We start from the raw sequence: 18,988 nt of genomic DNA on the forward strand, positions 1-18,988 counted from the left end.
TTAAATTTATTTGACAGATGGAGATCACAAGTAGGCAGAGAAGCAGGCAGAGAGAGGAGGAAGCAGGCTCCATGCTGAGCAGAGAGCCCGATGCGGGGCTGGATCCCAGGACCCTGGGATCGTGACCTGAGCTGAAGGCAGAGGCTTAACCCACTGAGCCACCCCGGCGCCCCTAGGGTGCATATTCTGTCAGTTTGTCTCTGATTTCTAGGGATCTGGGGAGGGTCTCAGGTGCAAGGCAGAAAGTTGCTGAGGGCTGGGAGGGAAGGGAGAAAGAGGGGAAAGCCAGTGTGTCCCCAGCCCATGTCCTCCAGAACTGTAGGCTTTCATTTAATGCCCCCCAAAAGGAGAGGACATGAGAGCTGGGGGAGCTGGGAGAGGGCTGGGGAGCCTGCCAACACTCCTCTCTCTCTTCTCAAGTAGAATGGTGATCAGACAGGGCCTTGGCTACTCTGGGTACCTGTTAGTCTGTGGGAGTAACGTAGGGGGCTCTCTAGGGCCTGAGAGAGTGTGGGGACAAAAGGATCCGGATCATGAGGCTTCTGGAAGGATGAGAAGGCTGCAACAACTTTCCCAGGGGCAGAATGGAGAGGAGACTGCTGTTGAGGCTGGAGAAGACACCCAAGGGACCCACTGGCTCCTGCCAGCGCAGACCCAAAGCCAGATGTAGTAGGGATGGGGGAGATGCACAGGGACCAAAGCCAGCACATGTCTATCTCCAAGGGCTCCGTGAAGGCCCGGCGCCCAGTAACGTTCTCTCCGGCTGTGGCCCCTCTGCCTTCGGTCTCTCCTTCACTACAAGCTGCCTCATCTCTGGGGACCCTACACCACTGCCCTTCTCTGGGAGACCTCTGCCCCTCTTCTGGGTCCCTGTGCAGGCTGTCAGCTCCTTCTAGAAGTTGGCGTGTGTGTATGCTCACGTGCGTGAGCACACGCGCTGTGTGTGTGTGTGTGTGTGTGTGTGTGTGTGTGTGTGTGTGAGGGAAGAAGCTGATCGCTAACAAAGAGGAGGGGTGTGTAGGTGAGTCAGCCGTGTTAATGAGAAACAACTCACCCCGCTGATTAGGACTAATGAACAAGAACAGAGGGGGTGACAACTTTATACAGGGTGGGGGGAGCAGGGCCGCTCCCCCGGTCCCACTTCTCCCTCAGCAAGAACAAGAACAGAGCCACTTTGGCTTCCCCAGGAAGAATTGAGGTCAGACGCACAGATGAACCATCAAGGACAAGGTGGATTCTAACTGGGAAGGAGGGGGACAAGGTGTCTGGGGCAGAGGCCAGCTCCTGGGGAAGAGTGTGAGAGATCCTCCCAGCGCCCTGCTCTCTTTCTGCCCTTCCTCCAGTCTCTCTGTATTGATTCCAGAGAAACTAGGGGCTCTTAGGGCTGTGCCCCGGGGTTGCCCAAGTGCCTTTGAGGTCTAACCAAAACTGCAGGGCCAGGGAGTGCTGGGGACGGTGCTCCAGTCTCTGCTGCTCCCATGGCTGCCTGGAGAGAAGGCTTTGGTCTGGGCATTGGCTGTCTCTGCAGATGGTAATGACCCAGGGAGGCCTGGCCAGGTCAAGGGCTGGAGGGGGTCAAGGTGGGGGGAGGACCTGGGCATCAGATGGCTGCCCTGTCCTTGGGGCAGGGGCTGGTGCCCCAGAGAACCCACCGCTTCACTCACCCTCCATACCAACTGAGCCAAGGTCAAGGGCACCAGGCATGCCTCACAGATGTTCCAGTTGGCTGTGTGAGCGTGGGCATGGGGGGAGGGAGGGAGAGGCTGGGAGTGGGGACAGGATGGGTGTTGGCCAACACCTCCTAATTTGCATTACCACTGACACCCTTCTTGACCAAGAAAATGGAGCCAGAAATAACAAGGGGGGTGAGGTGGTTCCCTGGGGGGCTCTTGGAGGTTCTCTTTCCTTGCCTCCAACGCCCCCACCAAACAGGGCAGGGAGGGAGGCAGGAGGTCAGGCCTTTTCCAGACCCACAGCTGGCCCCAGGCTCCTCCTTCCTCAGACTGGGCGGACACCCCATCCTGACCTCCCACTTCCTTTGGCCCAGACACCCCAGAAGCCCAGCCCTGCCTCAGTCCTTCTCCGAAGCAGCGTCCCCTCAGCCTTCCCTCCCCTGGAAACTCTCTCCCTGGGGACCCTCTCACGGCTCTCATGCCCCAGCTCTGCCTACCTTGTTCTCTTTAGTCTGGGTCCTGCTGCTCTGTCAGATTGGGCATTTCCCAGGGCAGGGCCCACCTGGTTGCTGCGCAAGGGAACATTCGGCATGAGAAATAGTCCAGACGCTAGTAGGGGAGCTTGTGAGGAGATTCTGGAAGTGGTGTGAGGTGCACCAGGATCCAGTGTGGGACCCTGGCCTGAGGACTATGGGGTGAGTGGGAGGAGGGCCTCCCAGTTCTGGGAGAGGCCTATGGCCCACCTTTACTTGGAAGCGGCTCCCGTGCCAGACCTCTCCTTTGTGAGTTCCTTGTAGAACAGAACCAGGACTGTGCCCTATTTCCTCCCTGCCCCCGTGATGACCACACAGACCCCCCACAAATGCATTTGGTGCCCATTTGTGTGCACTGAATTCACTTCTGTCTCAAAGAGCAGAGGGGATGCTGTGGCAGGCACAGCTTGCAGGACGGAGACGGGCCAAGCTAGGAGAAGGAGCGCCCTCTTGGCCAGAGGGGTCTGGGACCTGGAAGAGCCAAGTGGTGAGGGCGGAGGCACAGCAGAAGGGCCTGGCAGAGAAACCAGGTCGCGAGAGACAGCCCAGAGAGCTGTGAACACAATGTGGGAAGGAGCGAACAGTGAGCTGAGAACCCCCTCTTCCCCCCTCCAGAGATGCTATTTTGGAGGGAGAGAATATATGCAGAGCAGGGGGCAGGGTGTGGGGGGATATGCCAGCTCCCCTGGGGGTCAGCTGGATGGCCCGCTGCCTCCACTCCTCCTGCCAGCCATCCCTACTGGCCCTGGAACCTCTCCCTGCCTCCAAGCGCTCCCCTCCCTGCTGGAAGAAAATCTTCTTGTTCTCTTGAGCACAAGGGGAAAAAGAATGAGCTAGGAGATTTGCAGTTGGCCTCCTGGTACCCCATTTGAGAGCCCCCTGAGGCCTCAGACCTAGGGAGAAGCTTCTATTTCCATTGCTTCCCTGGACAGAAGATGTGGAGTGTACTGTGGGACACGACGTGAGGCAGGTGCACAGTACAGCTCAGCAGGCCTGAGCGCTTCTCGCCCCCAAGCCAGGACTTAGGGTCCCCCCCTTAACGTCGAACTTAGGGAGTGAGTTAGGTATTATCAGAGGTCAGGGAGGAAGGCATCTCCAGGGGACAACTGGGTTTGCCCACAGGAGCTCTGGCCCCTCTGAGTAGGGAAGCCAATCTTGGCTCCAAGGGCCAAGAAGGCTGGACAGAGGTTGGTGTCAAGTAAAGCCCTTGCTTGACATGGAGGGAAATTCCTGTACCCTGGTTCAACCCCCTCTGAGGGACCTTGACTCATTTTGGGATGAAGGCTCCAATGCCCTGTGGGTTTCTGTGGTGGCCGGGGGTGGACACGGTGCACAGAGAAGGTGAGCGCTGGGAATGAGCAGAGACTTTTGTTTTCGTTTTTGGAACTGGGCTCTTGCTCTGCCTGATAGTCCCGCTTCGGCAGAAGGAGCAGGGCTGGCTGAACTGGGAAGAAAGCCCGGCTTGGAGCCAGCTGGTGCAGGGCACGTACAGGGAATGTTAGGGTCGACTTTAGGAAGAATTTCTGGTGAAGACACTCGGGCGCGTTGCCCGGATGAACGGACGGCTCTGCTTCCTTGGCTGTTTTCCACAGTAGACAGCTCTCCCCCTCTAAGGCCAGGAGTCTGGGCTGCCAGGGGCCGGTGCAGGCCAGAGGCAGGAGCTGAGCCGTCACCCACTTTAGGTGATGGGGGTCTGAAGGCTCCAGGGAGGAGGGGGAGGGAGGATGGTGAGGCAGAAGACCTATGGCCCCAAGCCGGACTGTGGTGTGGGATTTGGGTCAGGAAGCCACAAGTGGGAACGCTGTCTCTCCTCTCAGTCCTCTTCCTACTGTCCTGTCTTGCTTTTCCTCCAAACTCAGACCAGGGAGGGACAGGGGCAGGGGGAGCGGCTGTGGTGAAGGAGCCTGGCCCCCTCCCCTGATACCTGAGCCCAAGGCTGGCAGGACCTCTTGCAGGGGTTTTCAGGTAGTGGACTCAAATTCCCTGAGGCAGAGGGACTGGGTGGAGGTGCTCAGCAAAGGGACGACGCAGGGAGCCCACACCATTCCAGCCAGTACCCCCTGCTCTGGAAGGACATCCGGCCCAGTTTTCCAGTGCAAAGGGAGGTAAGTGGGCGGGGCTGATTGCGTGCCCATCATGTCCCTCCTTGGCCTTGTGGGTGCTGCAGGCCCCTGAGCTGTCCTGCTCCCCCGACAAAAGCCAAGTGTGGATGGGAGGTGACAGGGAAGATCTGGAGATGGTGTGAAGGTGATGGTTCACCCCGAAACGTGGGTGAGGGGCACGGAAGAGGACTGGAGTCAGGGAGATCCTGCCTTGGCATCCGACTCCCTCCAGGAGCGACAGAGACAGAGGCCTGAGTGGGACTTCACAGATGGGCCCTCAGCCACCACCCACTCTGAGTCCTCAGAACTCTGGGATTTATGGGTCTCTGGTCCCAGGCACTGTCCTAATCCCCGACAGCGGGCACATGCGGGTCTCTTCCCCACTGTCCAGCAGACTCACCCTGTCACACTTAGCCCCAGATACACAAAGCACATGACAGTCCCAGTTACACATGCACACACACACACCATACCCTTCCTCACATTCCAGGCTCCCAGGGATGCCGCACTCCTCTCACACGCATGGCACACACACACAGAGTCTCACACCACCGGGAACACAGTGCCACACGGATCTAGCCCAGGTGTCACAGTGCACTGTCTCGCACTCATATAGGACCCCATGGGGACCCTGGGAATGGTGCATGATGGCCAACATGCACACTGACACACGGGCTCCTGGCTTGGAAGTCGCCCCCATTACCCAGTGCTGGGCTGGTCAGTGTCTAACAACGGGCTCTCCAGTTTCAGCTGCCGTGATGATGGCACGGAGCCCTGGGAAGAGGGGGACATAATCTGCTCTTTCAAGCTGGTGGGAGCCAGCTCCAGCCCACCACTCCTAGAAATCACATGATAAAGCTTAACCAAAAATGGGTACCCCCAGGAGAGCTGCACCTGACCAGCCGTGACTCATTTGGGCCGCTTCTCTCCCCTGGGGGTGCCGCCTCCTTTCCCTACCTTCTCTCCCCACGGCGCCTCCTGTCCAGATCCCACTTCTGGCCTTTCTCACTTCTCCTCCTTCCCTGTCCCTCGGGGCTTTGAGCTGGATTTGGCACTCAGGCCCATCTCTCTCAGCCTTGCTCCCTCCTTCTCTCCCTCCATGTATGGAGGTGACAGGCCCATAGCTAATCCAGGCAGACTTCCTGGAGGAAGAGGACAAGGAGAGGGATGCTGTGTGTTTCTGGAAAAAACATAAGCCTCTCTGCCTCCCTGTGCTTGGCCTGTTCCCTGGTTGGCTTATGTTTCTCCCTGGTCATCAGGACAAAGGGTCCGCTCAATGCTGCTCCCTGAAGGCGAGAAACACCGCAGCTTGCCGTCCAGTGAGGGGAGGCGGTTAGAGTACATTCTGAGAGTGAGGACCTCTGGTCCTAACCATGCTCTGGGAACATTGCATCACTTCTCAGAGCTTCCGCTTCTCAATTTGAGGAAGAAAAAAAAAAAAAAAGAAGGTTCTGGACCAGGTGGTTTTAATTTCCTTCTTGGCTCTGACATTTTGGCATTCTATATTTCGGAAAGTCTTCTAAAATCTGTTCTGTGGCGAGTATCCCTTGTTGCTAATCCTGATCTTTTCCCAGCCTGTGAGGGAGGTGAACAGATGTGCTCCGTGACTGGGGGCAGCAGGTACCACAGCTGAAGGAGCTGGAGACTGGGCCTGGGTATCTGTAGGTTTGGTTTGGGGGCCTGGCAGGCCATGTACATTTGGGGGCCTTCCAGCAGCCTCTGCTGTCTTCACTATGGCTCCTAAATTATTTCTGCCACACACAGGAAAGAGGGTAGGAAAGGGGGCAGAGAGGGAAGAAGGAAGGAAGGGAGGGGAGGAGGGAAGAAAGGAAAAGGAAAGGAAATGAAAGCAAAGGGGGAAAACCATGGATGAAATGAAATGAAAAGAAGAGAAGAAAAATGTGTGTCATGGATGTAGGAAGCAGCCCCCCTAACCAGTCATGGTGCCAGGCGGACATGGAGGCAAGAGGGGAGAGCGAGGGTTTCCTGGTGGTTTCAGAGCCTTCTCTGTGCATCTGGGAGGTGGGGGTGGGGCCCTGGGCAAGGGCAAGGACAAAGGCAGGGGTCCAGGAGGCACCTCCCCTGCCCTGGGCCTTCTGCTGGTGCATTGCTGCTCCCCTGAAAACAACTCAAACCACAGAATTGGCTTGTGGTTAGGTGACTATCAGTCACCGCTATTCAGCTCAGCTTCTTAGGATGACTAAAGGGGTTGGAAGCCCCCCTTAACAGCCCCCCAAATTTTTGTAGGAGTCAGAGGCAGAGATGGAAAAGTGGTTTGCTTTGGATGGGATCTGAGCTCCCACATGGTGGGCGGCAGGCACTGTGTCTTTGGGCTCCCGGGGGCTTGGCGGGGAGGTTACCAAGGTGGAGGGTAACATCATTCCTGGACTGCCCTTATCCAACAGTTTGGAACAGGGAGGGGCCGAGGATGAGGAAACTCAGGTCCCCCAGAGGGTCTCCTCTCAATCTGCCTTTTCCAGCTCCCAGTCTCCAGGGAGCCAGGAGCCAAGCTGCCTGCTGCTGAGGGCGGGACTGGGCACGGCAGGTCCCTTGGGCAGGCCTGGGTATCAGCTTGGCAGCCCAGCTGGTGCCTGGGCCTGGGACCAGAGTGCTTGCTGGGAATTCCCCTCCTCTCCCCCACACCTGGTGGCCATGTGACCTGGAGACAGGTCCCCTCTGCCATCCGGGCCAAGTTCTGCTGGTGGTCTTTCAGGTGGGGGGGGACAGGCGGGGGATGGGAGAAGCCAGGCTGTGAATGGGAATGCCCAGCCCCAGGCCTGCAGTCCGTGTGATTTAGACAGATAGTTCTAGAGCTGACAGGGTCTACCTCTCCATCCTTACCTGAGTCAGGAAGAGAGAACCCAGGTGATCCTGAGTTCCGGGTGGAGGTGGGCCGGGTAAGAGAGGGACTGTTTTTTGTTTTTTGTTTTTTTTTTTTTTCTTTTGGATAAAACACTCTGGGCCCCTTGTCCTCCCTCCTCCTTCCTGGGCATCCGCAAAGGGAGGAGGTCGCCTCCCTTCATCTCAATGTTATGTAAAGTGGGGTTAAAGCATCCTTTAGAAAGTTTAGCTATTATTGATCTGTAATGTCTCAAAGGAAGAAGTGTACTTGGCAAGCAAGTACGTGTCAAGACAAGTCTCCAGTTCTCTCCCAACCCCCACCCCCAGCATCACCTATCCAGAAGGCTGAGACCGAACATTCCCCCTGCCTGGTCCTCCCGATTCCATTTGGGGCAGGAGGGTGGGTCCTACCCCTGCCCGGTTTTCCCTTTTGGTGACTTTATCATTAAGCCTCATTTCCCCTTCTTGAGATGAAAGACTTGGATTCTTGGATTCTTCCAGTGCTGACCTTTGGTGGCTCAGCACTGCTAGCGAAGAAAGAGAAGGGCAAAGGGACCCTTGACCCTCCTGCCAGCTCCCTCATCATTTGTGTTCTCACAGCTCCCAGTGCCCAGCCTCGACCCCGTCCCGTTCGGCCCCTCACTCTCTTTCTGACTGGCCATTGTCTCGGTTTCTCTCTCTCCTGTTCTCATTCTGTCTCCCCATCTTTCTTTCTGTTTCGGTGCCGCATTACCCCTGCCTGCCCCAGGCTGGGGGTGGGCACACGTGAGTTCTAGATTGCTGACTCAGGCCATCTAACCACACTCTCCCCAGGATTCGCTTTCCCCAAACTCCCCTCACCTGGGGTCTGGGAACCACAAGGACGGGATTCTTGTCCCTTTGAGCCTTTGTGCAGGTGGGAAGTTGGAGGGTCTGCACACAGACCCTGTCTCTGTGAACAGCCCCCCGCAGCTGAGGGCTGGGGGTCCCCTGGCCGGTAGGCAGAGGAAGAGTTGGTTTTCTGAGAAGGGAAATGCCTACCTCCTCTTTGATCCTCGAGTCCCCCAACCTTTGGGGCAGCCCAAGCCAGGGTGCTTCTTTTCGTTTAAGGAGGGGGAGGGAACGCTTTTACTGACCCAGGCTGTAGGGTAGGGAGGTGGGTACTGACCAGACTTATGATTCTGGGAGGGAAGCAGACCACGTGTGGACACCGAACATATAAAGAACATGCATTTAGGAAAAATATGTACCATTCACAGGCATACCAGAAGCATGACACGTCCCATCCTCCTCCCCCTCTTCACTGTTGGGGACTGCGGGGGGCCGACCCCCAATACCAGCCATATATGTGTGTGTTAAGTGTGTGAACACACACACACCAAGCTCTGCGCTCTGGTGCACACATCCTGAGCTAGAAGATCTGGACTGGGGAGCTGGGCACAGTGGGGGAGGGGGAGGACAGGGAAGGCAGCGTAGCCCCACCCCTGCCCCATGCCCCATGCCCACCATCCGCCTCCCCATCTCCCCATCTCCCCATAGCTGGCAAGTCCTCTGCCCCCTTAACTTTTCCCAGCTTCGAGGAAATACCTCCCTTTAGGGGAAAGCGAGATTCGTGAGGGGAAGCAGGGGAAGCACTGACTCCGGCAGAGGCATGAGCCTGATTTTCCAGTCTAGGGCGGGGCGGAGAGAGATGGCACTGGGGACGCCCAGGCGAGGGGGCCTGACTCAGAGCCAGAACCACAGAGCTCCTCCGCTATATTGTCGTCGGGGAACAAGAAGCCACCAGGTTTATAAGAAACTGCGATTCATCTCTGCCCCCTTCCACCCCTCTGCAAGGGACCAAGGTTAGACTCGAAGAAGAACTTACAGCCCAGGCAAGGAAGGGACTCTGCCTCAGATTATCCTTTTGAAAATCTTCCCTGGGTTTGTGAAAGAAGGATGGCAGCTTCAGGTGGTTTTAGATCCTGAGATGATCTGGGGCCAGAGGATGGGACCCTCGAGTTCCCCGCATAAGTAGTCAAAGAAAGCCCCCTCCTCGCTTTCAGCCTAGATCAGGAATTCTTACGTCCCGCTTGCTGTCTTCAGAGCCACCGCGGAGGCTGAGCCTGGGGCAGGCAGGGCTCCCTAGGATCATAGACAGTCGGGTTGGCAGGGGAGAGGTGGGGGCAGCTGGCATCTCCAGCTGGCTCTGCTGCCCCCCTCTTGGCCACTGGCTCACAGGTCCCAAGGTGAGAGCGGGAGGGAGAGTGAGTGCGGGTTCTGTTAGCAGAAGGGCAGAGCTGAAGGTGTGATGAAACTCAGAGTGGACAGAGAGCAGGAACGACAGGCAGCATGACCAGTGGCGTCCTCCTCCCATTTCTAAGAGCTGCCCAGATCCCCTCCCGACACAGATAGAAGCACCTAACAGCTTGGATGTCTGGAAGGGAGCCCAGTCTCAAGGGGTAGGGAGTTCAGAGAAGTGAGGAATGCCCCTGTCCCCCACCCCTGCACTTGGATACCAGGACTCCCGATTCTTCCCGGATTCTTCAGATTCTTCTTTCCTCCACTGCTGCCGTGCCCCATCCAATCGTGGCCGTGCATCTGAGCCTCTCCCTGTCCCTTCCAGTTCCTAAGTCCTACATCCCACCCCTCCTGACTCTAAGTGGGATGGGATTTGCTGCGTAATGGAGTTCAGTTCTGCAGGCTCATCAGATGGAAAAGGACATAAAGAATGACTACTCAAAGTACAGGGGGGCGCTCACTAGGGTGAATGGGGAGACCTTAGGGTCTCGCCCTTCTCCAGAGGAAGGGGAAGGACTCTGAGCCAGAATTGGGTTGGGCAGGATACCTTGGGAGGAGAGAAGGAGAGGGGATCCAAACAATAGAGAGCCTGGGGAAATTTAAGCAGCAGATTCCTCATCTGTAAAATGGGAAGAACAACAATTTCTTCTTTGCAGCTGCTATCATGGGAAAGTGCAGGTGCAGGGCTTGGCGTTGGGTCTCTAACTCTGTGACCTTAACCAGGTACTTAACTTCTACCTCAGTTTCCCTGTCTGCGGAAGGAGGACCATGACCCCTGCCGAGCTGACCTCACAGCCCCGAGACGTCTAGTGAAGTCAAGGGTATGAATGGCTTGGGGTGCTCTGTTGTCTCTTCCTCCCCACCCCAAGCAGCAGTGAGGGGAATGGGGTAATCAGAGAGGATTTGGGTTTTTCCAATTTCCAAACTCACTGGGAGTCCAGGGATGAGACAAAATACAAGTTAGACTCAGCAGCCGTGTGTCTGGGGTAATGGGAGCTGGGGAACCCTGGTGCACAGCCCGTTCCTGGGGCCCTGAGCTTTGGTGGTAGCCTCAGGTCAGGGTGCTTGGGGGAAGGGAGGAGAGGTGTGAAGACTATGGGCTCAGTACCTCAATTTGCAGCCACTCGTCCCAAGGCAAAGGACTTGCCTGACCACAGCCATCCCTCCCCAACCCAACGGACTCGTCAGGTTCTGGTCCAGCGATTGGAAAGAAATGGAAGCAGGCAATGGGAGGGGGGCAGTGTTGGGCGGCCACACCAGCTTCATGCCCCCTGTGGCTGGAGCTGTGGGTCCAGGGCTTATCTCAGGACCCTGCGGGGAGTGCCGCCTGCCTGTGGCCCTGGTGGAAGGAAGTGGGCAGGACGCCTTGTGGCGCCTTGTGGGTGACTGAGTGGGGTGGGCAGCCAAAGACAGGCTCCCAGGGAAATCTTAGACTTGCGTGTCAGAGTGGATCTATGTCTGGGTTGGTAAATGGGGTTAAACTCAAGGTCAGACCCAGCCAAATCCATTTTCATGCCAACATGGTTTTGGGTGTCCTCCATTGCTGCGAGAGGGATCCTGGTGTCCCCTCGCTGAAGATGAAGCTGCTCATGCCTGGTTTGTCCCACTGCTCAGACGCTGTTGCCTGCCCGCCTTGTGTGTGCACCTGGGATCTATGAGGAACAGGGCACCGGCTGTCGAACTGCCATTCCCTGAGCACTGAGCAGGTGCTTCCGTCTGCATAGGCTCTGGGGATCATAGCTGCAGCATGAGGGGCTGTGGGAAGACAATGGAAAGAACTTCCCAACCTTAGGTAAATGAAGTGGGAGGTGGCTCTATGCTGCTTCAAGGGACAGGACACTTCCAGGTGTCTCCGAGGTCTGTACAACCCAGACAGTCACTTCTATCTATGAAGTGCATGGAGATCAGCGGCCTGGGCCAGATTCGTGGGCCCCCGCCCTCGCTCCTCCTTGCCTTTTCTTTGTCGTATGCCTTTCCCAGGTCCCTGTTTTGTTTTATGGCAAGAGTTGAGAAGGAGAAGTAGGAGGGAAAGAGGGAAATGGAAGCTCTGAGAAAAAGCTGGAGGGCCAAGCGGACCCCAAGCAGGACGTAGAGTCATCAAGGTGATGAAGAGGGTGTGGTGGTAGGTGAGTTTTTTAGCTGGTCGAGAAATGCTGGGGAAGTCAAAGGGCTGCCTTTGCAGCAGGAGGTCTGGGGCGAGAAGGTAAGAAGGTCTTGCAGAGGGGGGGCAACAGATTCTGGCAGAGTAGGGCTGGACAGAGGAAGAGCGGCACCTTCCTGCCTTTGAGAAGGAAGCAGGTACCCCAGGATGGCCAGAAAGTGGATTGCAGATAGGATGTCCAAGTGTCCCCATGAGACAGGGCTGAGGGAGACAGAGGGCCAGTTGCTGGGCCCCGAAGCCTTCCTGTCCTCACTGCTAGCTCCCCCGCCCCTGCCAATGCTCCCCAGCTTCCCCGCCCCATTTTGGCCTGAAGCCCCCAGGGAAGCTACATGGCGTTCTCACCACGGACCCAGTGCCGGCTGCGCTTCTTCCCTCTGACCTATTTTTTAATCATCTGATGGGATTTCACCCCCCCAAACCAAAGCCCCGGCCCCCTGGGCCCGTCAGCTCCATGGCGTGTCAAAACTGCCCCTGTCACTTTGCGTTGGTTTCTCAGTCCAGCGGGCCCCTCCCCCAGGGCCTGAGAGCAAGGGCTAATTACCCAGCTGCTGAGCCCCACCCCCAGCCCTAATGGAGGGGCCCAGGACCACTGGGGGGGCGGGGAGAAGCTGGGCCTCCTCACCCTCCTGCTGCGTGGCAGGAAGTCCTTCCTGCTATCTAACCTCCATTCTTCTCTCTGACCTGCCCCCTGGCCCAATCACAGACACAGAGGACCTTGGGACTGGATGGGACTTTGGGATACCCCTTGAGAGACAGAAGGGGCCAAGCAGTCTCCGGTGCTGGGTTTGGGGAAGGCTTCTGCCCCCTCCTCCGCACTCCCCGCACTCCCCGCACAGAGAGGGTTATCAGGGACCCCTGGTGGACTCAGGATCAGAACCCAGATCTACTCTGCCTGTCTTTCTATTTGCTTCCCGGTCCTCCCCATTGATGTCTGTTTCAATTTCTGTGCAGTTCCACTCCCGGCCCCAGCCAGGGGTACTCCCTGCCAGTCCCTCTCTCCCTTGTGCACTCCCTTGGCCCGTGGAGCTTCATCTGGCGCTCCTCTCCCGGCTTGCTTTAGGCACGGTTAGGAATGAGATTTGCCCCTCCATCTCCCCCCTCCCATCCCACTCCACCGCCTCCCCCCACCCCCTTACCGCCCATGTCCCCCTTTTACCTCCCTCCTTCAGCCATCCCTGGTCTAGCCCATAAGCCCGCCCCATCTCATCTCCACCCCACAACATTAACCAGAGCGCCAAGCCAAAGGGCCTCAGGCCAGAGACAACAGGCCCAGTACAGACTCACCGATGGAGGCCCCATCCCAGACAGACAGCCAGACAGCCAGACAGCAGCCACACCGAGATGGAGATAGATCTCAAGAGATTGATAAAGAGAGATGTAGAGATGTAGAGACAAGCAGACATGGAGGCCCAGAGGGAGGAGATGCGGTCGGTACGGAGCCTGCCCTCAGGCCCAGCGCACAGATCCCAGAGACAGCTGGATGTAAAGAAGACACACGACCAGGCTGGCAGAGACACAGGGACCTGAGAGGCTGAGCAGCAGACAAACACAGCAGAGCACCAGAGACTTGGAAGCTTTAGAGGCTAATAGAGGCACCAGACAAGCAGGGGTGCCTCCGGGCTCCCGGGAAGCCAGAAGCCGGCCTTGGAGAGATGGCAGCTGAGCAGGGAGTCTGCTGTCCTGTGACCAGAGGCCCAGAGAGGCCCCCCCACCCCACCCCCAGCTGGCCAAGCCTCACTGTGACCAGGAGTCACACCGTCTCCAAGAGCACAGGAGCCTGGCTGTGAAGGGGTTAACTTGATTAGACCCCACTCACCCTTCTTTTCTTCCCTCATCTCCCCTCAATGCACCCCCCCCCAGTAGCTCCCTTTACCCAAAGCCCAGGGTATTCCCCTCACCTCCTGGTAACCGGACCCTGCTTCCTGCCTGAGATTAAGGGCCTGTCTGCTGAGAGTCTCCAGGAAGGGGGGCGGGGCGCACACAGTCTCTCTTCCCTGAAGCTCAGGCTTGCCCATCCACAACCTGGCATGCCCCCAGGATCACAGACCGGCCCCAACATCTTAGGGTCCCTTTAGGAGGGCACGGGCACCCTGGCCTGGGGGCTCAGTGGGGGCGGGGTGCTGTGTGGTTGCATGTGGGGTGTGTGGGGTGTGGGTCTTGTGTGAAGAGCTGGGGCGGGGGTGAGAAGAGTTAGCGACCAAGAGAAGAGATGGTCCCTGATAGGTGCCCACAGAGAGTGAAGGACCGAAATGCAGACAGACCCAGGCATGGCCTGGAGCCAAAGGGTAAGGGCTGTCCAACCTTGAGGGGTGTGGAGTGGGGAACACTGAGCCAGCCAAGGGGTGAGAACCCAGAGCCTTTGACCTTGAGATGAGTCCATACTGACCACCGGTCGGCTGGGGACATGGAACTCCTGCAGCTGTCATGGGGGGAGGGGATCCTACAGGTGCTTGTCGTTCCCCTCCTTCCCTCCCTGGCTGTTAATCCCGTGGTTCCGGCCCTGGCCCTGCTCTTCTGAAGGCCTGGCAATCTGGGCCCCAGGGGGTAGGGCATTGAGGGCGGGGGGGGGGGGGGGGGGGGGGGGGGGGAGCTGAGGCAGATGCCCCAGGAGCCCCGGGGAGGCTGAGGCTGGATGTAGGATGAGAGAAGGGGTGCGGCCGTGGGGACAGCTTGTAGGTTTGTCCAGTGGAGGTCTTTGGGTTGTATGTGCACAGACGTGGGTCACGGACACGCGCAGGCTGGTGGGTTTCCGGGGACAAGGGCGCAGAGGGACTCAAGAGCTCTGGCCCTGGCCTCCGGCTGCTAGGAGCTGTTTGGGGGCAGGAGCTGGGACTGAGATTGATCTCTGTGACCCCAGAGTCCCAGGGGTGGGGGCGGCTGGCTCATCTCAGGGACAAGATCCTCTAGGGAATGGTGGATGGGCATCTCAGGAGGGGAAGCCTGTCCTTTCTGAGGTGAAATCTTAGAGAGAAGCTCTCATTAGGCCCAGGGCCGTTAGTGAAAGGCTGGGGGCTGGCCTCAAGGACCCTGAGTGAGGGACCTACAGACACTGGAGGGAGCAGAGTAGGATGTGGATGGCTCAGAAGAGAGGGAAGAAGAGGCACTTTAGCCCAGCCCGTGCCTCTGATCCGTGCCTGTCTTAGGGCCAAACCCCTCCCCTTTACAGGACCTCACAGCTCACTTGGGATCCAGTTCACCCAGTTTGTTCTTGCAGAAGGTCTACCGGCTCTTTTTGCTGACTAGGAAACCAGAGAGGTTAAGCTACTGGAACAGGTCACACAGCCAGCGAGGGTTGGAATTGGGGCTCCAAGCCTACCCATCTCTCTCTGCCCTACCATCTCCCTCTGCCCTATCCCCAGCTCTCAAGGTTGCTCTGCCTCTGTAGATCTCCCTCACCCTCTCCCTATTCTGTCTCCCTCTCTTCTGTCTTGTACCCCCTCATTTTTAAAAAAGATTTTATTTATTTATTGGACGGACACAGAGAGGGAACACAAGCAGGGGGAGCAGCAGTAGGAGAGGGAGAAGCAGGCTCCCCACTGAGCAAGAAGCCCGATCATGTGGGGCTCCATCCCAGGACCCTGCAACTGACTGAGACACCCAGGCGCCCCCCGCACCCCCTGTTACCCAACCTGAAACTTCCTCACTGAGGCCCCTGCCCCTCTCCATCTCTCAATGCTTCTTGCAGAATGGCCCAAGTCTCACAGTGACTCTCCTTCCTTTCCTGCCTCATCCCCAACATGCTGATCCCCTCTCTTTCACCCAGCTATCCTCTCAGGTTGGGTCCAGCAGGGTGGAGGGGAGTCATCCTGGGTCCTCTGAGTCTCCACAGCTCCCCCCCCAACCTGGCTCCCGTTCCCCCCTATCCCCACCCGCCCCCGGGCCCCAGCTGGCTGTCCCACCCTCCCTGCACCTGCAGGGTGAGCCCATTCAGGAGCCTTCTGGGTCCTGGGGGAGCTCAACAGTCCACACATTTTTAAAAAATTTATTTAGAGAGAGAAAGAGTGAGAGAGAACATGGGGACGGTCCAGGGGCAGAGAGGGGGGAGAAGCAGAGAAGCAGCTCCTCACTGAGCCGGGAGCCCAAGGCGGGGCTTGATCCCAGGATCTTGAGATCACAACCTGAGCTGAAGGCAGATAGATGCTTGACTGACTGAGCCACCCAGGTGCCCTGACACTCCACACATTTTAAGGAGAGGGTCCGGGGTGGCTTTTGGATTCTGCGGTGAGGAAGGAATTATGTGGTCCTGAAGCTGATAAGGAAGCCTTTATGCTGGGGGCAGCCGTCCTCCGTCCTCCGGCATCGAAGCCCTTCCATCCACCACAGGGAGGCACACGCAAGCTGGAGCAGGCACACGGAATGTCCTTCTATGGTGCTGGGCTTGGGGCTGGAAGAGTGGAGGGGGAGAGGAGCCGGGAGGGGGCTGTGCGGACTCCCCGGAGCCCAGTATCACCTGGCATCCTCCTGGAACACACAGATTCTGGGAACCTGCCACAGGCCTGGGAATCAGAATCTCCGGAAGCAGGTCCCAGGAATGCATACTGTCAGAGCCTTCTGGCACAGTCTGTGACCCCCGGGTGTGGCAGGTGCTGAGTGCCATCAAGGAGACCTCCCTCATTTTGAGTCTTGGAACAGCTTGAAAAAGGAGCATTGAAAACATGCGTGGGACCCCAGGGTGAGAAAAACAAGGGTCCAAGCTGGTGGGTTAGGGGCAATTTTCTCTCCTGTTTTCCAAACCTCTTCCAACGGGATTACATGACTTTTCATTTATTATTATTGTTCTGACTTGAAATGGGAAGGCAGACAGTCTCGAGAACACTGGATCAGGAGTCCAGAGACCAGGGTTCCAGCCCTGGCTTGGCCACGAGTGGGGTTGTGAGTTTGGCAGGTCACTGGGTTTCCCAGAGTCACCATCCAGCTTGTGTCATCACATGTGATATGTGTAGGAGACAGTGCCTCTCAAATCCCGGACTCACACCCTGTGTAGCTTCTCCTGATGGAACAGCCTTCTGGACGCTCAGCAGGCTGATGGGATGGGAGAGGGGCCGGGAGAGGCAGTGATGGAGAAGTGAGGAGATCCCAGGGGGCCTGGTCTCCTGCTCCTCCTTTCCCACCCCTCCAGCCCTGGGGCCTGGGAAGAGGGTGATGCAGCAACAGAAGGAGGAGGTGTCACTGCCAGGGTTCTTCTCACCCGAGCTGGCGGAGGGCGGGACTGGCAGTGGTGACACTAGGGCCACTCAGCCCCCGCTTTTCACAAGCACTTTCTTTTTTGGGTGGAAGAAATTGGAGTGAGGGGGTGAGGAATCTGGAGTTGATGGCCCCCTGACAGGCCATCAGGTTAGAGAGGGACTGCCCCCAGGCACCCTGTTCCTCCGGACATATGTCCCCGGGTCCACCTGAGTCTGCAATTCATAATCCCTCCTCCCGTGGAAACCTGGATGGGAGCTCTGGACATCCTGTTCAGAGGCAGGGGGATGATGTCTCCATCTCTAGACCTGAGGATTAATGTGGAAAAGAGGAGGGTGAGAGAGGGAAGAACAAGACTCCACCTGGCCTTCCACAGCCAAATACTTAGCAAAAATGTCTCCCAGAAGAGATGTCAGCACTCAAGTCTCTTGGGGAAATTAGTCATTCAGGGGAGTCATACTGAAATCTCTCTTGTTTCTCAAAAAGTAGCCAAGGATCCCAAGGTCCCATCTCTTTCAGGCAAGGCTGCTTCACTTGGAACAGCAGGCAGAAACTTCCCACCTCCCTAAGGCATGGCGGCGGGGTGGGGGTGGTGGGGGTGGTGGATAGGGTGGGGGTGGGGTGGGGAGGATGGGGGGGAGGAATGGTGGGTAAAGGGGTGGGAGGGGCTGTTAGTTCCCAATTCTGGTGTTGTCCCGCATCTGGTCTCCACTGGGGGATGTACTGATTCTCTCTTCCCCTACCCTCCCTGGGTCATGCCCGCCTCCCGGGATCCCCAGCTTCGCCTTCTCCTGCCAAACTGCCTCTTGGTTCAGCTCTAGTTGAGAACAGAGAGTCCCCATGGACCCCTAAGGGTGAAGCCCTGTTGCGCTGGGACAGAGATGGGAGATGGGGCCAGCCCCCAGGGGAGAAGTGAGGAGGTCTGGGAGGGTGCGATGAGAGGAGAGGTTAACCTTTATCAGGATGAAAATTGAAAGTATTTTTCAAAACACTCTTAAAAATGTAAATCTTTATCTGTGTATTGACATGTAAAAAATTCCATGACACCTTGTTGAGTGAAAAAAAATACATATTACAAAGCAGCACATGTGGTGTTTATATAAAATTGTGTGTGTGTGTGTGTGGGCACGCACACAAAAGACAGAAAGGCTGTGTGCAAGGAGTGATGTCTGGAGGGGTAATGTCTGGAGGGGTATTCGCCAAAATGTCAATCCAGTTTGCTTCTGGTGCGGGTGGAATTTGGGGTGGTTTATATAGTCCCATTTTTACTTTTACTGCTTAAATTTTTTTCTGAGTGTATTTTACCTTTGTATGCAGGAAAACTTCCGAAGGTGCTATTTTCAACTGGGGGAGGGGGATTGTTTTCATCATAAGAAGACTGTGTTAGTCAACAGAAAAGGAAAATAGAGAAAGAAAAGCCCTGGTGTGGTCGTCCCCTCGTGCAGGCAGTCCCCCAGAACAGGTGGGTGTCCTTCCTGTCAGTCAGCTCTGAATCCGTTCCGGGCAGCAGGGGTAAAGGGGTAAAGCTCTGCACACTTCCACCCCCCAGGTGAGATGCACAGCCCCTCGGAAAAGTGGATCAGTGAATTTTCCCCATTCTAACCAGGAGGCACGTGAGGCTGACTTTCAGGCAAGGGAAGCGTCTTGTCCAGGTCACACGTACCTGAGTGACAGGCAGAGTCAGTGCCAAGACCCAGAGGAGAGACATGTCAGTGCTGCTTCCAGAGCCTTCGCTAACCCCCAGGACGCCCAGCGCCCTGCAAATCTGAGGCTGGAGTGATGCAGTCCCCTTCAGGGATCTCTGCCCACTGCCCACCTGCTGCCAGGTCTGCCTTGGGGCTGGAGGAACAAGATGCATAGGACACAGCCCACCTGGGTCTCTGGCCTGGAGGAAGAACACAGACACTTCAGGCAAGCCACTTAGCACAGAGCCTCTGCGCACAGTGGGCACCAGTGGATCTGTTGAATGTTTCCCGTCTAAGCAGCTCGGACTGAGTACAGACCCTGCTAGTTGCTCCTAGAGTGCTGCCACAAGGCTCTGTGAGTCCCATCCGGGCCAACGCCATCACCGACGGCTTCCTGTAGGAGGGGACCTTAGAGCTGAGCCTTGAAGGATGGGTGGAATTTCCACGAGGGTCCAGAGGAGAGAAACAGGTTGGCGTTTTCAGGTGGACGGGTGGACTCTTCCAGAAGGTAGTCTTGAAGCGCGAATTTCGCGGCGCCTGGGGACTCGCC

This window comes from Lutra lutra, chromosome 16 (assembly GCF_902655055.1).
Source record: "Lutra lutra chromosome 16, mLutLut1.2, whole genome shotgun sequence".
Classification (NCBI taxonomy): Eukaryota; Metazoa; Chordata; class Mammalia; order Carnivora; family Mustelidae; genus Lutra; species Lutra lutra.